Source organism: Coturnix japonica, chromosome 1 (genome assembly GCF_054131305.1).
Source record: "Coturnix japonica strain WE chromosome 1, WE-NBRP24, whole genome shotgun sequence".
NCBI lineage: Eukaryota > Metazoa > Chordata > Aves > Galliformes > Phasianidae > Coturnix > Coturnix japonica.
The window spans coordinates 173,720,659-173,738,615 of record NC_140663.1 but is presented as its reverse complement, the minus strand read 5'-3'; the positions used below and the strand labels follow the sequence as shown (position 1 = coordinate 173,738,615).

Sequence of the window (17,957 nt, the reverse complement as noted above, 5' to 3'; positions counted from 1 at the left end):
ATCTTTGTTCAGCTCTGTATGCTGGTGTGCAAACAACTTTAATTGTACTCAGAAATTTATCTCAGTTAAGCACATGCCCTGAAGACTGGAAATGTTTTTCTAAAATTCAGGTTTTATTTAGGTCACCGGGTCAACCAGGTCCCTGATTTTAACGTCATTATTGGACCTCACTGCTCACTTTGGTGTTGAAATCAGCATCCTAAACCCTCATGGAAGTAAGCCTAAGTAGGTGATATGCTGACTCTAGCAACCTTTTATACCTTACAATTCTGATAGTTATTGAAAATAGAATTGGGCTATCTCCACTTTAATCAAGGGAGAAAGCAAGACAAGTTAGAAAGGAGTGGGAATGAGCTGTGCGATTTGTTGACTACTGCAAATCCTGCTCCATAATTATATTTCTTTCTATGGTAGTTATTTGAATTCACTTAGCAGTCAGAGCACATCATTTTTTTTTTTTAAGAAGAAATTTACAATTGAAGGTAATGGGGTGGTAATAAAATATAAATCTGCAGGCTGTTGAGGTTCTTGGGTAGTAAAGCAGACAATTATTGTTCTGAGTGTTCCACTGAAAAACAAAAATCCGTTTTCTTCGGAGGTATTTGCTCAAATCATATTAATTGGTTTGCTCAAAATTTATAGTTGTATTATTGGATTTTCTTAAATTTATTTATTTTTTAGCAGAGAGTTGAAAAGGTTCAAGCCCTAACTTATGGAAAAGAAAGAGGGGGGAAAAAAAAAAAAAAGTGTTTATCCAGAAATAGAGTTTACTCTGCCTATCTTTTGCACTCCCTGTGTTGTAATGATAGTAGTTTTAGCCAGTAAATACCTTTGAAAACTATTTTATCAAAATTTCCATGTGGGATTAATGATGAAATGAGGAGATTAAGCTTTCTGATCTTTTTTTCTTTTTTTTTTTTTTTTTTTTCTCAGTAATTGGACAGTGTAATGTCAGCAAGATACATAGTGCTTAAGATTGAGAATCCAAATGTTGTTTGAATCTGAGGTCTTTGCCTGTCAGTTTTCTCCCACCCATCATGGAGCACTTGTATGATCTTAATTTACTCTTCAGTGCCTCACCCTATTTTACTTGGACTTTCATTCAGTTTTCTGTCAAAACATGCTAAAGCCACCATAACCTGTGAAAAGGAAACACATTCCTTCAGACACCATTGGTAAATATAGTTTGTTAAAACTCATCTCTAAAAATATTTTTTCCTAACTCAGTAGTTGAGGAACATAAGCTGTGCCAAGAGTATTTCCATCCTGAGAATCCTTATGCATCACTGTTTTGGTGTATATCAATGAGTAAAACAAAAAGAATTTTTCATACGACTGCATAAAAGTGCTATATTGTCAACAGTTTTACGGAGTATGAAATTGTATGTGTCAACACTTCAGTAGTAAGAAGGGTATTGCAAAATTAAAATCAATACATACATACAACACTTGAAATGCATCATAAAAGTAGGGAGTTCATAATGGTTGCCTCTCTACACCAAGATAAAATGAACCAGAGAATAGAAGACAAGAATAGAAGATTTTTACATGCTCAATATCAGACAGCCAGAATACACATTCTTCAGTTCTCCACCAGGATCAAACACACATGCAAATAACAGAATACTCTAAGGTGGGCAATGCTCCAAACTTCCGTTTTACCAGGATGTATTTACGTACTTAACTTCAAGGAGATCTCACCTCAAATAGAAAGAACTCACTCAAATGGGTTATAATTGGAATAACACAAGCTCCTCAGTGTGCAAGGGCCCATTTCTTGTTGTGTCATGGGTGTAATTAAACTTACATAGGCAATTTTCTCATACCATTTTTCCCCATCTAACTACTACCCTCAGATAAATTGAAAATATCTTTGCTTAGGAGTTTGAAATTCAAACATGGTATAAGCTGATAAATCTTTCCCTGCTGGTGCATAAAGATGGAGAAATGGTATTCGCCCATTGTCTTTAACAGAATTAATTTTAGGATGAATCTAAAACACAGGAACTCAAATGTATTATTTGTTCATGTATGCACACATTATTGAAGCAGCTTTCTAAAATCTGTGCAGAAAAGTTCTTATGCAGAACTGCTGCGAAAAATTGCATTCACAGCTACTCTACTTCTAGTGCCAAAATAAATAACAAATATTTTCCTCACCAAAGAATTAAAAAGCAGAATTTCAAATACTCTGTATAGGGCTCCACAAATGAAACTGCTCAGTTCTGAGGCTTTCACTGATTTCTGCCTTTACATCTGGGCAGGAGCTGTTAAGGTTTGTTTAATTATTACTTACACTATAATATTGTCCACAGAGAAAAATTAATTGCAAATTGTATCCATCTTATAGGGAAAGTAATATCAGCTAGGATAAAAGCTGAAGCTTTTCCAATTAAAGCTGCTGTCAGTAAAGTGCAGAATGTGATTGCAAATGCAAAAAAGCAGTTTAACTTTAGCTCTCCTGCAAATACACCATGGATTGGGTATGTGAACACCATCTGTCCAAATACTGGCCAAACTGATCTTTTTAATAATTATATAGATTCAAACACAGTCACTGTGACACACAGTGTAATCATGCTTCATCGTTCTTTGAAGAAAAGCAAAATCTCTGTTTACCCATGGAGGGCAAAGTCATGAGTCCTTTTCTGAGTATTTATTCATCCCATTTTCAATTCACTCGTCTGAATATGCACTCAATTCAGCCTGGGTAAAAGGAAGAGCAGAATTAAACCCACAATTCTGTCAAACTGTAATCCTATGTTACTGCCCTACAAAAGGACAGGTTCTATGCTCACCTGATGCTAATTGCCTTAAACTGCACTTTTCACATCATAAATATTGCATGATTAATTTGTTAGTAAATGTATTTATTTTTAATTAATTCTCTCCTACAGAATGTTGGTATGTGCATAACTGCTCTTCTGAATAAGGGTGTTCTTTAGAGTAAAAGAACTGACTTTTTTTCTGTAGAATTCTGTTGTAATTGATGATTGCTACTTCTGTGTGTCCATTTCCAGATGGGGAATCTTGTTCCAGTGTACGTTGTGTCGATCAAGTATTTCATCTAATATTTTGAAGCATGGACCTAAAGAAGAGACAAATAAAACATGCAGCAAAATGTAGTTGTAATCATTTTTTATAGGAAAGGTTTCCACATGATCCACTATCAACACCATTCCCCTAGCAAGCAACACATCGTTAAGCATAAATCACAAACAGCAGATAAGCTTTAATTCACTAGGAGGAGCAGAGATCTCTTCCCAGAAATCTTTAAGTATTTACTGGCTGCACATCAGTTTAACATTTTAATCAAAAACTATCTGCACAATACCTAAATCATCTTACAAACTTGATGGTATAAATTCTGCAACAAAAGCAGATTAATCAGATGAAGTTTCCAGATGTGCATCTGATCCATGCATAACGCACCTGGACTGCTAGGAGAAAAATTATTGGTATCACTCTCTGACGGGGAAACAGCAACTTTGGATTAAGAAAGTATTTATTCATAATAAAATTTTGAAACAGAAAATTTAGCTGAAAAGGCCGAAGTTGCCACTAACCGATCTGCTGTCTTCATATATCTTTTAATGAGAAAACTACACAGCAGCAGCAGTAATAACCCTTCTCTTGCTGAGCCTGCAAACCCAAGAATTGTACCTGTTAAAGCATTTTGCTTTTGTATAAAATCAGGGAAAAGTAAGTACTATGATGATTATCTGCCAGGTGAGGCCATTAGACAGCTGTAAAAAGAATCTCTGTTAACTCTGGCTCTGGGGTTAACTCTAAAAAAAAAAAAAAAAAAAGAAAAGAAAGAAAGAGCAAAGAGCATCACAGTTCACTACTTACTTGTCCAATACTGTCTTGATTATGTTAATAAAATGATCCAGATATCCAGATGCAATGCTAAGTTTTTTTCACTCACAATTAAAAGCTCACAATGTAGGTGCTTAAGTACTATCACACATCTTTCTTCCCAATGCATCTCTGTTATATCCATGGACATAAAGTAACAAAAACGGCCTGGATATAACCTCCATTCCTTTGTATGATTTATATGGCTCCATTATTAATAGCTGTGTCTGAGACACAAATTATTCATTTTAAGTAATGAAACTTTACTTAGGAAAAAGGTATTTTTTCTCACATCAATGCATAGGTTGTTTGGAGGTATTTATTTCTTTCAAATGGACAGTATATAAAAGCATTTCATAAATGCCATCATCTTTCTTTTTATCCCTTTAAGATTATTTTTATATTCTTGTTTTCATGTGTGACAATTCCATTTTTCTTTTGTTGGTCATTTTTATTGCAAATAAAAATATGTTTGGGTAAATTGTACATAAAGTTGTTTATTGCTGCTTAAATTTGCTGGAAGTTCAAGAAGAACATGCCCTGCAGAAATTCTCCTTTAAAGTGGGTGAAGACCCATCATCTGATAACAACTTTTCTGCTCTGAAAGAAGCATGATTATAGTTATGGAGAAAATACTCTGGTCTCAGTCACAAGTACTAATTCATCTCATATTAAGTGGCAAACTTTTATGACTAGGGATTGGGGTTGGTTTCTGGATGTGCATCAGAACTGCACTAACATTTAAACACTTTCTGAAGAGTACTGCTCATGGGAAGGGTTTGAGCTGGGTCACTGAAATTACCAATCACTTTTGGAAACTTCAGGCAATATCTGGACTAAATATTACAGATAATTATTTGATGACCCATTACCTTCTAAATGCTTTGTTCTTCCACTGCTGAATAATAAAATTCAACAACACCAAGTAAACAAAATTACTACCTTCAAGAGCTTTTTCCATCATATGTGATTGTTTTACCGATTGAAGTCAATGTCAAAATTATCTTAGATTTAAAGGGCACAGGATTAGGTCATTAGTGTCTCCTAATCCATTTGTCCTAAACCTCCTCGAGAGAGACAAGCACTGTAACTGTAGAAGGGAAGACATTTGTTTTAATTTTGCTTATTTGAGGTAACAAAATCTGGCACCAAATGCATTTGTGTGTCTGGGTATAATTATTCTCCTTTCAAAGAACTGCTATTTCTTTCTCGCCTCAGGACCATTAAGGTGTTAAGTACAAAGACACCACTTGATGGAAGTAGGCTCCAGACAGTCTGAGATGTGAAGAATCAGCCTTGGGGAGAGTTACCACATTGGGCTGTTGATTAAACAAATGTAACTCAGTACCATATCACCAACAGGGAGTGTGAGGGAGGAGTGGGGGCAGAGGAAAAAAAAAAAAATGAGTGGAAAGAGACTGAAAATCCTACTCATCATATTTACAAAATAGGATGTTTCTGTTTCTCGATCTTTTTTTTTTTTTTCTTTTAACCTCTCTCAAGTCTGAAATTTAATATTTCTACTGAATGTAAGCACAGATTTATTTACTACTGCAGTTCATAAAGGAGTAATTGGCAAAGTGTTAGCAAGTCAGTAAGTGTGACCATAGGTTTACAGCACTGCTACCCACACCCTACCTCCCGTTTAGTCATCAGGGACAATCGGTCATCTCATCACAGAAACAGAAGCTCAAGAAAGATGCAAGATATCTTCAAACCAAATTGACCTGGATATTAAAGTGCAAATCCATTATCGCAAAGTTCTGGAAATTCACTTGGATAATAACAACAAATGTGAATCTAGCTGTAGGCTTTGAATAATGAATTTGAAATAACCAAAAGTAAAAGGTTTTCCTTTAACCTTCTTTACCTGCTTTTCACTAATTTCATGAGCCCTTATTTTTCTATATTTTTAACAATATCTTCAGGCCAACATTTGTCAAGAGGACAGAGAAGAAAGAAAAGAAAGCCAGATGTTCAGATGCTCTGGAGTTGTAAATCAGCATAATATGAATTAGACAGACACAACTGGAGCAGTCTAATGTGACTTTGCCTACTTGAACTGGATATTTGCACTGTCCTGTGCAAATTGTTTTTTATTGTCTTTTATTTAGAGTTGTAGAGGCTTGAACATGGAAGCCAGATGTGCATAATGTCTGATACATTCCATCAATCAGCTCTGGAAAGTGTCAAACAGGCTGTATAGGTCTAAATGAAAGTGTTTGAAATGTAAGGAAAATTTAAGTTTCTCAAAGGCTCTCAGTATTAAAAACAAAATCAAATAATTTGAAAATAAAAGTTTTTTATTCAATAAAGCTGTGCTGACCAGGGCTGATATGGACATTTTGTTAAGAATAATATATAGTTTTCTCAGAAGCACAGCTGAAGAGAACACAGTCATCTGTTGTGTTGGAACTTGTCTGACATCGTGTGTATGTGAGAGAGCATGAGAGAGATACATTGCAAAGGGTGATTTTTGGCTTAAATATGGCTGTTGACTTTGAAGGGCTGGTAGTAAGCAGCTGTGTCTACTCTTTTATGGGGTACTCATAAAAGACAAAGCACATATAAGTAGAGGTCACAAAGCTACTTCCAAGACCACATTAGACATTCCATTTAAAAGTTTATAACCCTGAGAAAATATATGATTTTGCCATGATTAAACTTGGTTGTACAGATGTCATACCCATAGTTCCTGTCTGAAAATATTTGAATGCACCTATCCATCTAGAATAATTTCATCAGGCCCCAAATACTGAAAGAATTTGTATTCATGGGGTATGGGTATTTTTTGCAGGATTTGTCTCTAAATCAAGGAAGTTCTTTTGATTCTTTTGATTTCAGGGGAAATTATACTATAGGAATCAATACAATAAATTTTGAAGTCACATTCAGAGAAATTAACACCTTTCTGGTTGTTCTTCATTTTATTGTTTATTGTATATTTTATTGTTTATTGTAGATCTTCAATTTGTCATTAATTGTTGTACCAGTAGTTATACCAGATACCATTTAAACTAATTTTGTACATTATATTGAGATACAATCATATCTCATTAGCTACAGCAATTCCCACATTTACATCATCAGATTATAGGTTTTTTCATGCCAGAAACATTCCTAGAAGGAAGCAAATAAGAAAATAGCCCAGGCATAGCCAGGAGCCTGTGAAAAATATCAATTGTGAGAATCGAAATAGCACATAGATCACGCAATGTCAGCATTCAATCACTGCCTTTCTAATTGATCCCAATGAGCCTCCAAAACAGTCTAAGGTCTTTGTACTTACAAAGTTCGCTTGCCAAAGGAAATAAAATGGGAATTTGTGGGAAAAGTATGGAATGGAAGAGAATGAGATCAGGATGAAAGAAGAAAGAAAACAAAAACTAAGACTGGGGGAGAGCTCTCGCACAGAAGCCAGAAATGTTGGTTCTCACTGTGATTGGCAGCAATAGATACTTTTGGCCTCAACCAACAACTGCTTGTTCTTTGTAACAGCAAGTCTGGAATAAGGAAAACAATAAATATTTTATTTATGAAATTTTATTTTCATTGATTCCTCAGGAAATCGGCTCTACAAAGTTTCCACGGGTTCATGGATGAAAATACTTATCGGTAGTTTTTCATCAAGTAAAAGTCATATTTTCTCCTTAGCACTTCACATCATTAAATCATCAGCCCATCATTACAAGGACAATGTGATGTGCTGAATGATGGAATACAGGCAGGGATCCCACGAACAAGAAGTGTATTCTCAACAGGCTGCTGGGCGAGCCAGTGAAGCAAAGACTGGCAGCATACCTGTCCTGCTGAAAGCTGATTGATAACAAGAGTAGATTATTTATAGCAAGCTTTGTGATATGACTTTTTATAGAACATTATGCATGAGAGTATGAACTCAGCTCATTATTTTTTCTCATCCTGAACCAGGACTCCACATCTGAAATGCTATTGTTAGTGCAGATAAAGAGACGATTCTAAAGAAGTAGCATCCTCTTACAAACTTGTTTCTCCCTCTGCAGGCAAGATCTTATTCCTCTTGACTTCTGAAGTCATCACTGACCAATATGATATTTTAAAATAGATAAGAACACACAGCTCTGCCAAACCAGCAAAAAAGAATGTGGTTTGACTGAGCATAAATACAAAAGCTGCTGTGTTAGCTGACATGATGGAGACATAGGGGTTGTATGAAAGGTGAATTTCTATAGCCTACGCTAAACAAACAAACAAAACAAACAAGCAAACAAAAAAAGATATTTAGGTAGTCTGACAACGTTAGGAAAGAGTGGATAACAGGTTATTCCATTTTTCTCTAATTGCTAAGATGATCTCCTGAGCTCTGTGTGAAAATACATGAAGAGATTGCTGGACCACACTGTTAAATAGCTATGACGGTTTTTCTCACAAGCTAGGCAGAAGTGAATTGGAAAAGGCCTTAAGTACCAAGGACCTGGCCAAACATGTCTGGCTAGCAGAGAGAGGAAGAAATAATACCCTTCACAAATAAATAACTGGCCCCAACCTTCTAGCTGTAACTTGACTAACCTATCAAAGCCTTTCCATTATTTCCTATGAGCATAAGATAAGATCTATAATCTGTACCATGACCTATGCAAAACTTTGCTCATAAAGTCAAATTTATGAATAACTACAATAAGCAAAGCTGATTATCTTGATTCGTATTGTCATACACAGCTAGGTTGCCATTTGAAAATGTTTGAAAAATTGAAAAAAAGGTTTGAAAAATTTAGTCTAATTTTCCATTTTTATTTATTTACTTTTACTACTACTTTTATTTATTTATTTTTACTGTTAGTCAATTGCCTATCTCCAGAAAAAAAAGAAAAAAAAAAAAGAAAAAAGAAAAAAGAAAGTGAATTAGTCAAAGTGATGAAAAAAAAAAGCAAAATAAACCTTAAATAAAATCTTATGTGCTGTGTTTCCTTTCAAACAGTTTTAGACACTTTGCATTACATGAAGATGGAGTCTTTTGCAGAAAGCAGCTCTTCCATTCATCTTTGGGTGCTTTGTTACAGAGAATTTCAGATCTGCACTCCACCTAAACTTAAAAGTAAGAAAGATCTACACGTTTTCATCTATATGTGTAGGATCTTCACACTTTGTTGCTTCTATTTTTCTTTCTTTCCCCCTTTTTGGAGAAAAAATTCCTTAATTCTTTTTAAATGCTCCCCTTGAATTTCACACTTGCTTTATTCTGTTGTCTCTACAGCCCCTGGTTCATTGTAAGATTTCAAGTGTGCTGCAGTGTTGCTATCACATCACAGGGCAGCAGGTTGAAGACCTCCACTAGCACCTAGTCCTTCTAATCTCAATTCTGTACCTTCTCTTAAAGGAGGAGCATCTCAGCAAGTCACGTATAATAATTATTCCGCATAATCCATCCTAAGACTATAGTCACTGAAACTTCACAATATTTTGGAGCGGGGGAGGTAACCTGCCATTTATTTCAAGGATTAGATTTCAAAAAGCAGTGACTACATAAAAACCTCATGTAGATATCAGCCCAAATATCTACTCGGGTATGAACTCAAGAGCTCAAAACTTTATCCCATGAAAATACCAATGTTTGAGTGGATCCATAAATACACTAGTTTTCTGTGTTTGTGTGCTATGTGGATAAAGATTGCTTTTAAATAAATGGTCCTCCAAATACACTGCTATTAGACAAAGAATATTAACAAAATTTAGGGATGACATTTTTAATATTTGTATGCACGGTGAGCTTTTGTTTTGTTATTGTTTTTAATGAGACTACAAACATACTACAAACATCTTTAAAACTTCAATTAAATTCACTCTGAGGTTTATCAGAAATTCAAGTCTCAACCCCAGTGATTCTATATAAATTCCAACTGTAGTTTAATATGAAAACAGAACAACTAAAAATAACTAAATAGGATTTTAACATAACATCAGTGCAAACATTACATCTGATGCTAGATCTTCAATACAGATTATGTTGGTAATTAAAAAAATCTATAGGTCATGAGTGATGAAAATAACTGAAAGAGTTATTTTGCTAGATACATATATATTTTAAAAATGCTTTATATAGAAATCTGGATTATACATGGCACTAATTCTAGCAGCATCGCCTCATTTTTAACATCCAGTTTAGAGCTAATGTGATATAATAAGTACATATACAAATATGAATTACTATAAATAAAAAAGACATGTTAATCTTAATTTAAATAAGTAAAGCACAACAAAGTCACAGTGTTTTTCTACAAACAGCCTTCTTTTTATACTTATTTATTTATTTTGCCAATCAAAACTGGACAATTGTGATGTTTCTTCTACCACTATATTTTACAGATAATTTATTTTCCAAGTGTTAGAACTAGGCCCCTTCAAGATCTCAAATCTGATATGTGTTATCTATAGGCATTTTTCTCAAACTATAAATATCTTAAGCATGAAGTGTTCTTTTTTGTCTATTTTCTTTTTACTTTATATTTTCATCCAGAATTCTCAGAGAATCTTTCAAAGTAGTTATTCAATCACAAATGAGAAGTTATTTTAATCTTTACTGCAGATAGATATTCTTATTGGTCTCTTTCCATGCTAGCAATGTATATATACATTTATCTCGCCTATTTCCTCAGTACTCACAGAGCATACTCATTATCTTTCTGATCATTCAAGAATATCAGAATCAAGACCTGTGTCAAATGATGACAAATCACACCAAGAAAAAAGAAAAAAAGAACTTGTAAGTGTCATTGAAATAAAGGAGTAAAGCTTTCCAGACATTTTTCAATTAAAAAGTTTATATATATATATATATGTATATGTACATAGTAGCCATTTGCCAAACTTGAAACATTTCATTTCATTTGACATGTCTACATTTTGACAGACTTTCACTTACTTCCAAGTAGGATGTGGAGGGACTTGGTTTTTTTGCCTTCCCAGTGAAACAGTCAGCACTTAAGACCTTGAAAACTTGGTAACAATGATAAATTTGTCAATTGCTGAAGTTTAGAAACTTGCAATGAAATAAACAAACAAACAAACAAATAAATAAATAAATAAATAAATAAAATGCTATTCCTGAAGTGCTGGAAGATTCAGGAAATTTCCAATTCACCAGATACTGACAAAATAAAAGTAATTTTTAAAAAATCAGATCAATTCTGAAACTGAACTATACCCAAATATATTTCTTTGGCAAACAGGAAGTCTAGATTCTCACCCCGTCCTCCTCTGAGAAGAAAAGAAATTGTAAAATAGTGCTCATTTAAAGGAGTTTTGGAAATCTTAGGGTAACTTTTGGAACTGTAGCATTAGATAGAAGCTATAGAGAAATAAATAAGAAGAATAAATAAGAAGAAAGGATTAGATGAAAGTGAAGGAGTGAATTTCATTGATTTCAGCTGAAAGATGCTTCCATAGCCCTTTGAACACACTAAAAATGCAGAAGCTCTACCAGGAGAAACATTCTATTAGATTACAAAAGAAAGAAAGGCTGCAGATAGATATAAAAAATAACAATGGTGTAAATGATGAAAGACTTGAAATATAAAGACAAAAGACAGAATGAATATGAGTATGGTAACAGTAACAAGAGCATGCCCTTGTTATGAGTTCTGAGAGAGAAGACATTGAAAAGAACAAATTTCAGGAGATGATGCATTTGTACAAAAGTAGTTCACAGTGCAGTAGCAGTAAGATAAGGAAGTTTTGTATGAGAAAGGTGAAAAACAGACATAAAGAAGGAGATTTTAATTCATTTTCAAAAACCTATGACATTATGAATAACATTGGTGTGAAGTTTCAGAAACACAGCTCTGAAGTGTACTTCAAGGTGTGAAAGAACCATCTCAAAAACAGAATGCTGCTACTTATGATCAAAGAGAAACTGTGTGAGCTAATAGTATTCTTGCAAATAAGAAAGAGATTATCAGAGCTCAGACAGTCAAAATTCTGGCCCATATTTTGCATTCAGATACACTGATCTAACCAGGAAGATACAATTGCTCACCCTTCCAGGTCACTCACCCATTGTGGTAAAAACTTGTAGAATTGAATATATGTAAAATGCTTTCAAAGTTTCAAAGTACTTATCCACATCTCTCATATGTGTTCCAGTTACATTACCCACTTTAAATATTAATATTGGAAGTGAATATGAGATATAAAATGCAGGAAAATCATCTTAATTATAAGACTTCAGAAATATTTTATGAGATAGTCCCATGAACCACTGCTGAAGCATTGGCTTCTCTGTATTTAATGAGGTTGGGTTATTTTTCTGGTGTGAGATGGGATGTGTTGTCTAAGGAAAGAAAAAAATGTCTTGCATATTTTAATTTAATGGCATCAGGCTATGGAGAAAATGATAGAGAATTGGTGGCATATTAAGTTTACACCTGACACCTGAACTTCTGCTGCTCTTTGCATGTGCTCTCATGGCCTTTTCCAGTGCTGAGTTAGAGAAGTTTTACTTCATATCTTTTACCTTGCAATTGAATTTTATTAAGTATAAAGGTAATTATAGTAATTCATCTACTGGGGGATAAAGTAGCATGTCACCAAAGCTCTTTAAATTTACATTTCCATGTGATTTCAGGCACATGCCTGTAACAGAAGCAAAAATATATGAGCAAAAAGACTATGAATCTAGTCTTTATATGTTCATATTGTTGTAGTTCCATAGAAGAAATTATAGTTTGGAGACTTGTGTAACAAAGCAGAAAAACTAATGAACTTTAGACCAGACTATACTAGAATAGTTCAATTGGAAGCTACCTTCGAAGATCATAAAATCCAGCTGTCTGACCATTTCAGGGTTAACAAGAAGTTAAAGCATATTACTGCAAATACTGAGAGTATCATCCAAGTACCACTTAAATACTGACAGGCATGAAGCATCAACCAACTCTCTAGGTTTGAGCACCCTTATAGTAAAGACATTCTTCCTTACATCTAGTCTGAACTTCCCTTGGCACACTTTGTTTCATTTCCTCTCATCCCGGTACCTTCCTCTTCATTTCCACTCTTCAAGAAGCTGTAGAGAGCAACATCACCTCTCAGCCTTCTCTTGGTCTAGACAACTCAAAAGTCTTCAGACTTTCCTTTTAGAACATTCCCTCTAGGCCCCTTATTAGCTTTGTTGCCCTCTTCTGGCTGATTTCTGGTGTCTTAACATCCCTTTCAGATCGTGGAGCCCAGAACTGAACAAAGCTTTTAAGGTGAGACAATAACAGTGTTAAATACGGTGGGAGAATCACCTCTCTTAGCCATCTGGGTATCCTGTGTTTAATGTATATCAGTATTCCTTGCTAAAGATACATCCCACTCTTATATCCAGATCAATGATAAAAACATTAAACAGGACTGGCCCTAGAACTAAGCCCTGGAGAACACTATTAGTGACAGTCTGCCAGATACATATAGCTCCATTTACTACAACACTTTGAGCTCTACCACTGATCCAGTCTATCACCCAGTGTATCATGAATCTGTTTATCTTACAGATGGACAATTTATTCAGAAGAACACCATGAGGAATAGAATCAAAAGTCTTAGTAAAATCTAGAAAGACTATGTCTCCCTCCTCCTCATCCACCAACTGGGTGACCTTATCAAAGGAGGAGATAAAATCGCCAACAGAGTAATTTCCTTCAATAAAGTCATGTTGACTATTCCTGATAATAACTTTGATTTTAATATGCCTTTTAGTATTCCCAAGGACAATCTTCCCCATAATTTCTCCAGGCACTGAGGTTAAACTAACAGCTCTGTATTTTCCTTGGGTTTTCTGTTATGCTCTTGTTTGTTCATGGTTGTACTGTTGATTACCTCCCAGCCAGCAGGGACTTCCCCAAACTTCCAAGAACTCCAGAAAATTGTCGAGAGGGGTTCAGCTTCAGTGCTCTGGTATAAATCCCATCTGGCACCATGGACTTACAAAGACTGAGTTAATACAGCCATTTTCTTACAATTTTGATGATCACGGATGGAAAGTCACTACTCCTTCATCTCTGATGTGTAGACCTCCATCTGTTGCTTCTCTTTGTTGCATGATCATACACTTCAAGTACCAATCCAATATTTTCCTTTAACATCCCTGAAGTGACCTCGAAGTGATTCTTTAACCTCTTTGAAATGGCAGGATTTTTTATTTTGAAATCTGGTTGACCATTCTGGAACTATTGTTGGCTCCAACATTTTTTGTCCATTTTGTAATGTTAACCTCTCTCATTTAAAATTCTTCTAGCTAATTTCTCCTTTATTTATAGTGGGGTTTTGTTTAGGTTTTGTTTTGTTTCATTTGATGTTTTTAGTAAGGAAAAACAAGTATAAAACTGCTGTGGAAGATTAGAGAATTAAAATCCACTCACAGAAAACTAACTGAATAATAATTACATACTTTTTTTTTTTTTCCCCACTTTTTTTTTCCACTTGTATAAAACAGAAATGCAAAATCATTCAGTTTCCCTGGAAGATACTTTATTGTATATTGTAAGCATGAAATTTCTGATTATTATGTTTGGATAGGATTTTCACATGCACTTTCTATAAATTACTGCATAAAGCTTTACCCAGCAGAAGTACATAATTAATTGTATTCAACAAGCATTCAGAAAATGTATATAGGAGTTAAAGTTTGTCTAAGTGAAAAATTGATTGTTCATCCAGAAGGTTTCACTTTTTTTCTTTGTCTTCAAAGTAAAATCTCTCAGGACAGCTGATAAAAAGAACTTGGAGTGTCTAATCTTTATACTTACAAGAACTGCAAATAAGCTGCACAAGAAGCCATAACTCACAGAGGAAAAGGAAAATGGTCCAGACATTAGGTAATGAAACAGATTCTTTAAGGGAAAAAAAAAAAAAAGCAGAAAAAAAACCCCACTTTTATTTAAGTTTGTCAGGTTTACAGAATTTCAAAACACACGATGTTTTGAACATTGCACAAATTCATTTGATTTTTTTATTTTACTAAGTCTTGTAGAAATTTTGATCTAGTCTAAAAAATTGTCATGATTGCAAGTAGAATGATGTATGTTCATTAGTGTTTTTTTCATAATGTTCTGTAGTGGGGACCATTCGTTTGTCTTCTAAAGATGACAAGCCATGTTGCAGAAAGGAAGTGAAGCCTACTTCATTTCAAGCTGAGCTTTTATCCAGCATTTCAAGTCAACGTTTTCTTTACACTTCGTCTCTCTTATTCAAAGCATTGACTTTGAATGCAAATGTGCTTTCAGTCACCAGAAGCATTTATTTTCTGAAATCCACTGAATTCATTTTCAATTGAGCACAGTATCAGCTTAGGTCCAGTCTTTCAGGGGATTCTCTCAGACTCTGTGACAAACATCTAAATTTTAGATATTCATCTCTGGAAATGGGACTCCTAATCTCCAGTGGAGACCTCAGCTCCTTATATACAGAAGTGTTCTCTGCTTAGATTCACAATCAATTACGCAGTTAACAACACCCAACAGTCAACATTGAAAGGAAGACATTGCCTGGAAGTCAGTACTATTCTCATCTTGATGGCTCAGATGAGAACCATCATTCCATAGGATGTTTTTTACACAGATGACTGTCTCAGATCATAATCAGGTCTGACACCTCCTCTTTCTGTGATAGGCTACTGATCTGAATTGTCATTCTGGAGAAGATGGCAAAGATCTAGTTTTTTCCATAGACTTCAACCTCTCTTCCTACATGAGTATTTTAGTCAAACATAGTAAGATCATACTGGGACAGTACATCCTTCTTGACATTCTAAAAACATCATCTAGAGCACTCAAGAAATTTTATCAAATTAGAAATAAGTAATAAAACATTCACTGATTAACTTCCTGTAAAAGACCAGTTGCTGGAAGTAGATCCATCATTCTTTGTTTTCATTTCTATGCAAGGAAACAAACAAACAAACAGAAAAAGAGCGTAGCCAATGAAGGTACTTTATTTTTATATATCCAAGTATATATGCCTTAAATTTGAACATTTATATTCAGGATTGGTTCCAATGCCCTGTAAATATGATACTATTATTGATTGTCTGTCAAGATCCAAATTCATACCTTTTATGAGTTTCAATGTCATAAAAAACAAATTCAGAAAATTTGCAGTATTTATCTTTCTAAAACAAAGCATTCTCTTTTTTCTGTACAGTTTGGGAAGGTATACTAGTTAAGGTTTCATTTTGCTTACATCCGTAGTATGAATTTGCTGGCATACTGAAGGCTCATCTCAAATATTTAACTCCTAGTCAAATATATCCTGCTATGAAAGCCTTTGATATGCTAATACAGCAATGTAAATTTCAGACTTGAATTCAGATTAATGTACAGTAATTACACACAAACACAGGTGAAGCTCTTTGAGTTTTACTGCCCCTATTTACAGATCAAAGACAGAGCTCAACCTTGACATCAAAGACGTGATTTAACCTTTTGAATTTTATCACAAAGAACAAACCTGAGTTACAATTAAAATCATTTTTAATTGTCAATTAAAAAATACAAACAAACACCTCACATTCAAGTCGTCAAAGGCACTTCTGCTCTGCAGAAGAGTTCAAGATGAAGCATTGTATGTGAACTATGGAGGTTTAAGGCTATTAAATAGAATAATTACATTCTGTTCTGCAAGTAGAAAAACACAGATTTTTAGTAGAGCTTACCAAAATCGCTGCTGCGAGTGTGGAGCTGAATTTACAGACTTGTATCATCAAGAGTATCCCACCAAACAAACCTGAGGATATAAAAGGTACTAATTTCAGAGAAAATAACATTCTGTTCTAATGCTGCCATAACCCTTTCTATAATTTCTTATTTTATGGGATGATCTTAAGCAGTTTTATAGATACATGTCAATATACTAAAGAGTATTTTCATATAAATCAGTTGAGATTACTGAGTGCAAACATAAGATCAGAGATTAGTTTCAATTTTCAGTTTAATAAGTAGTTTAAGAACAGTCTTCAGTTAACCTATCTTCAGTACTGGCTAAGTAGTCGAAAGAAGCAGCCTTTTATTTTTCTCCATAAATACTTCATTTAAAATGTTCAGCACTTATGTTGCACACAGTCACACACCAACAACATATTGTTTCTATTCCTCAGTCAGGTCTCAAAGGTTTTAAAAAGAAAATTAATGAATTGTCAGTAAAAAATCACTCATTTGCAGCAGGCTTTAAATACATTTGAATAAATACTTGGAAAATAAAAATCAAAATTAAAAATATTTTACCTTAATCATGAACAGCACATAATACTACAATGGAAGTACTGCTCTCTTACATGTCATTCTAGTTTTAAATACAGTACAATTTATTGTACATTCAGTGTGTTGGTGCTTTTATTCAATCAGTATGAATTCTTGCAGACTCATTCCTCCTGGCATGGGGCTTGGTACACTGTCAGTCATATTTTCCATCTCATATATACACATCAAGTCGCATGACTGGGTTGCAGACATCTGTCCAGAGACAACTGTGTTTTCCTGCAACATCTCAGGTTGGACATTAGGAAGAATTTATTCTCAGAAATAGTGGCTAGGCATTGCAACAAGCTGTCCAGAGAGGTGGTGTAGTTAGTGTTCTTGGAAGTGTTTAAGTAAGGGGTAGGTATAGTACTTAGCAATGTGGTTTAAGGGGCAACATCAACAATAAGTGGACTGTTGTACTAGATTATTTTAGAGGTCCTCGTCAGCTTTAATGCTTCTATGATTCTATGTATGTTCTGTGATCTATGGACTTTGACCTTTCCCATCCTAATCACACATAAAATATTCTGCAAGTGATCACTATGATCACTGTGATCAGTGCAACCCCCTTTCTCTGCCCTGACATAGATTTGCTCTAGTCATGCCTTTTAAGTAGGCTGAAAGAAAGATTATTATTCTTATCCAGTTTCTTTGATGAAGTGAGCTCCTTTGCATGACTATAAGTTCCTGTTTCCTACCATAGCAAACACAAGTTGTTTTCATTCTATTCAAAGCTTCTCATCTTATAGTCCATTTTCTGTTGTTCCTCAGGTGATAATGCAGTCAGTTTCCAGCACAGACCGGCAGGTGAAGTCTGTCTCTATCATTTGTTATGTGTGTCTTTGTCCTTTT

General features: G+C 34.5%; 1 long non-coding RNA gene across 1 annotated transcript; it reads right to left on the bottom strand.

The window, feature by feature from the left end:
- Positions 1–1,340: 1,340 nt before the first annotated feature.
- On the bottom strand, positions 1,341–17,194 carry LOC107308483 (uncharacterized). The gene is made up of 3 exons (XR_014942337.1): positions 17,091–17,194; positions 16,523–16,593; positions 1,341–3,088 (listed from the first exon to the last, which is right to left on the bottom strand). It is a non-coding gene; the product is annotated as an uncharacterized LOC107308483 (long non-coding RNA).
- Positions 17,195–17,957: the final 763 nt, after the last annotated feature.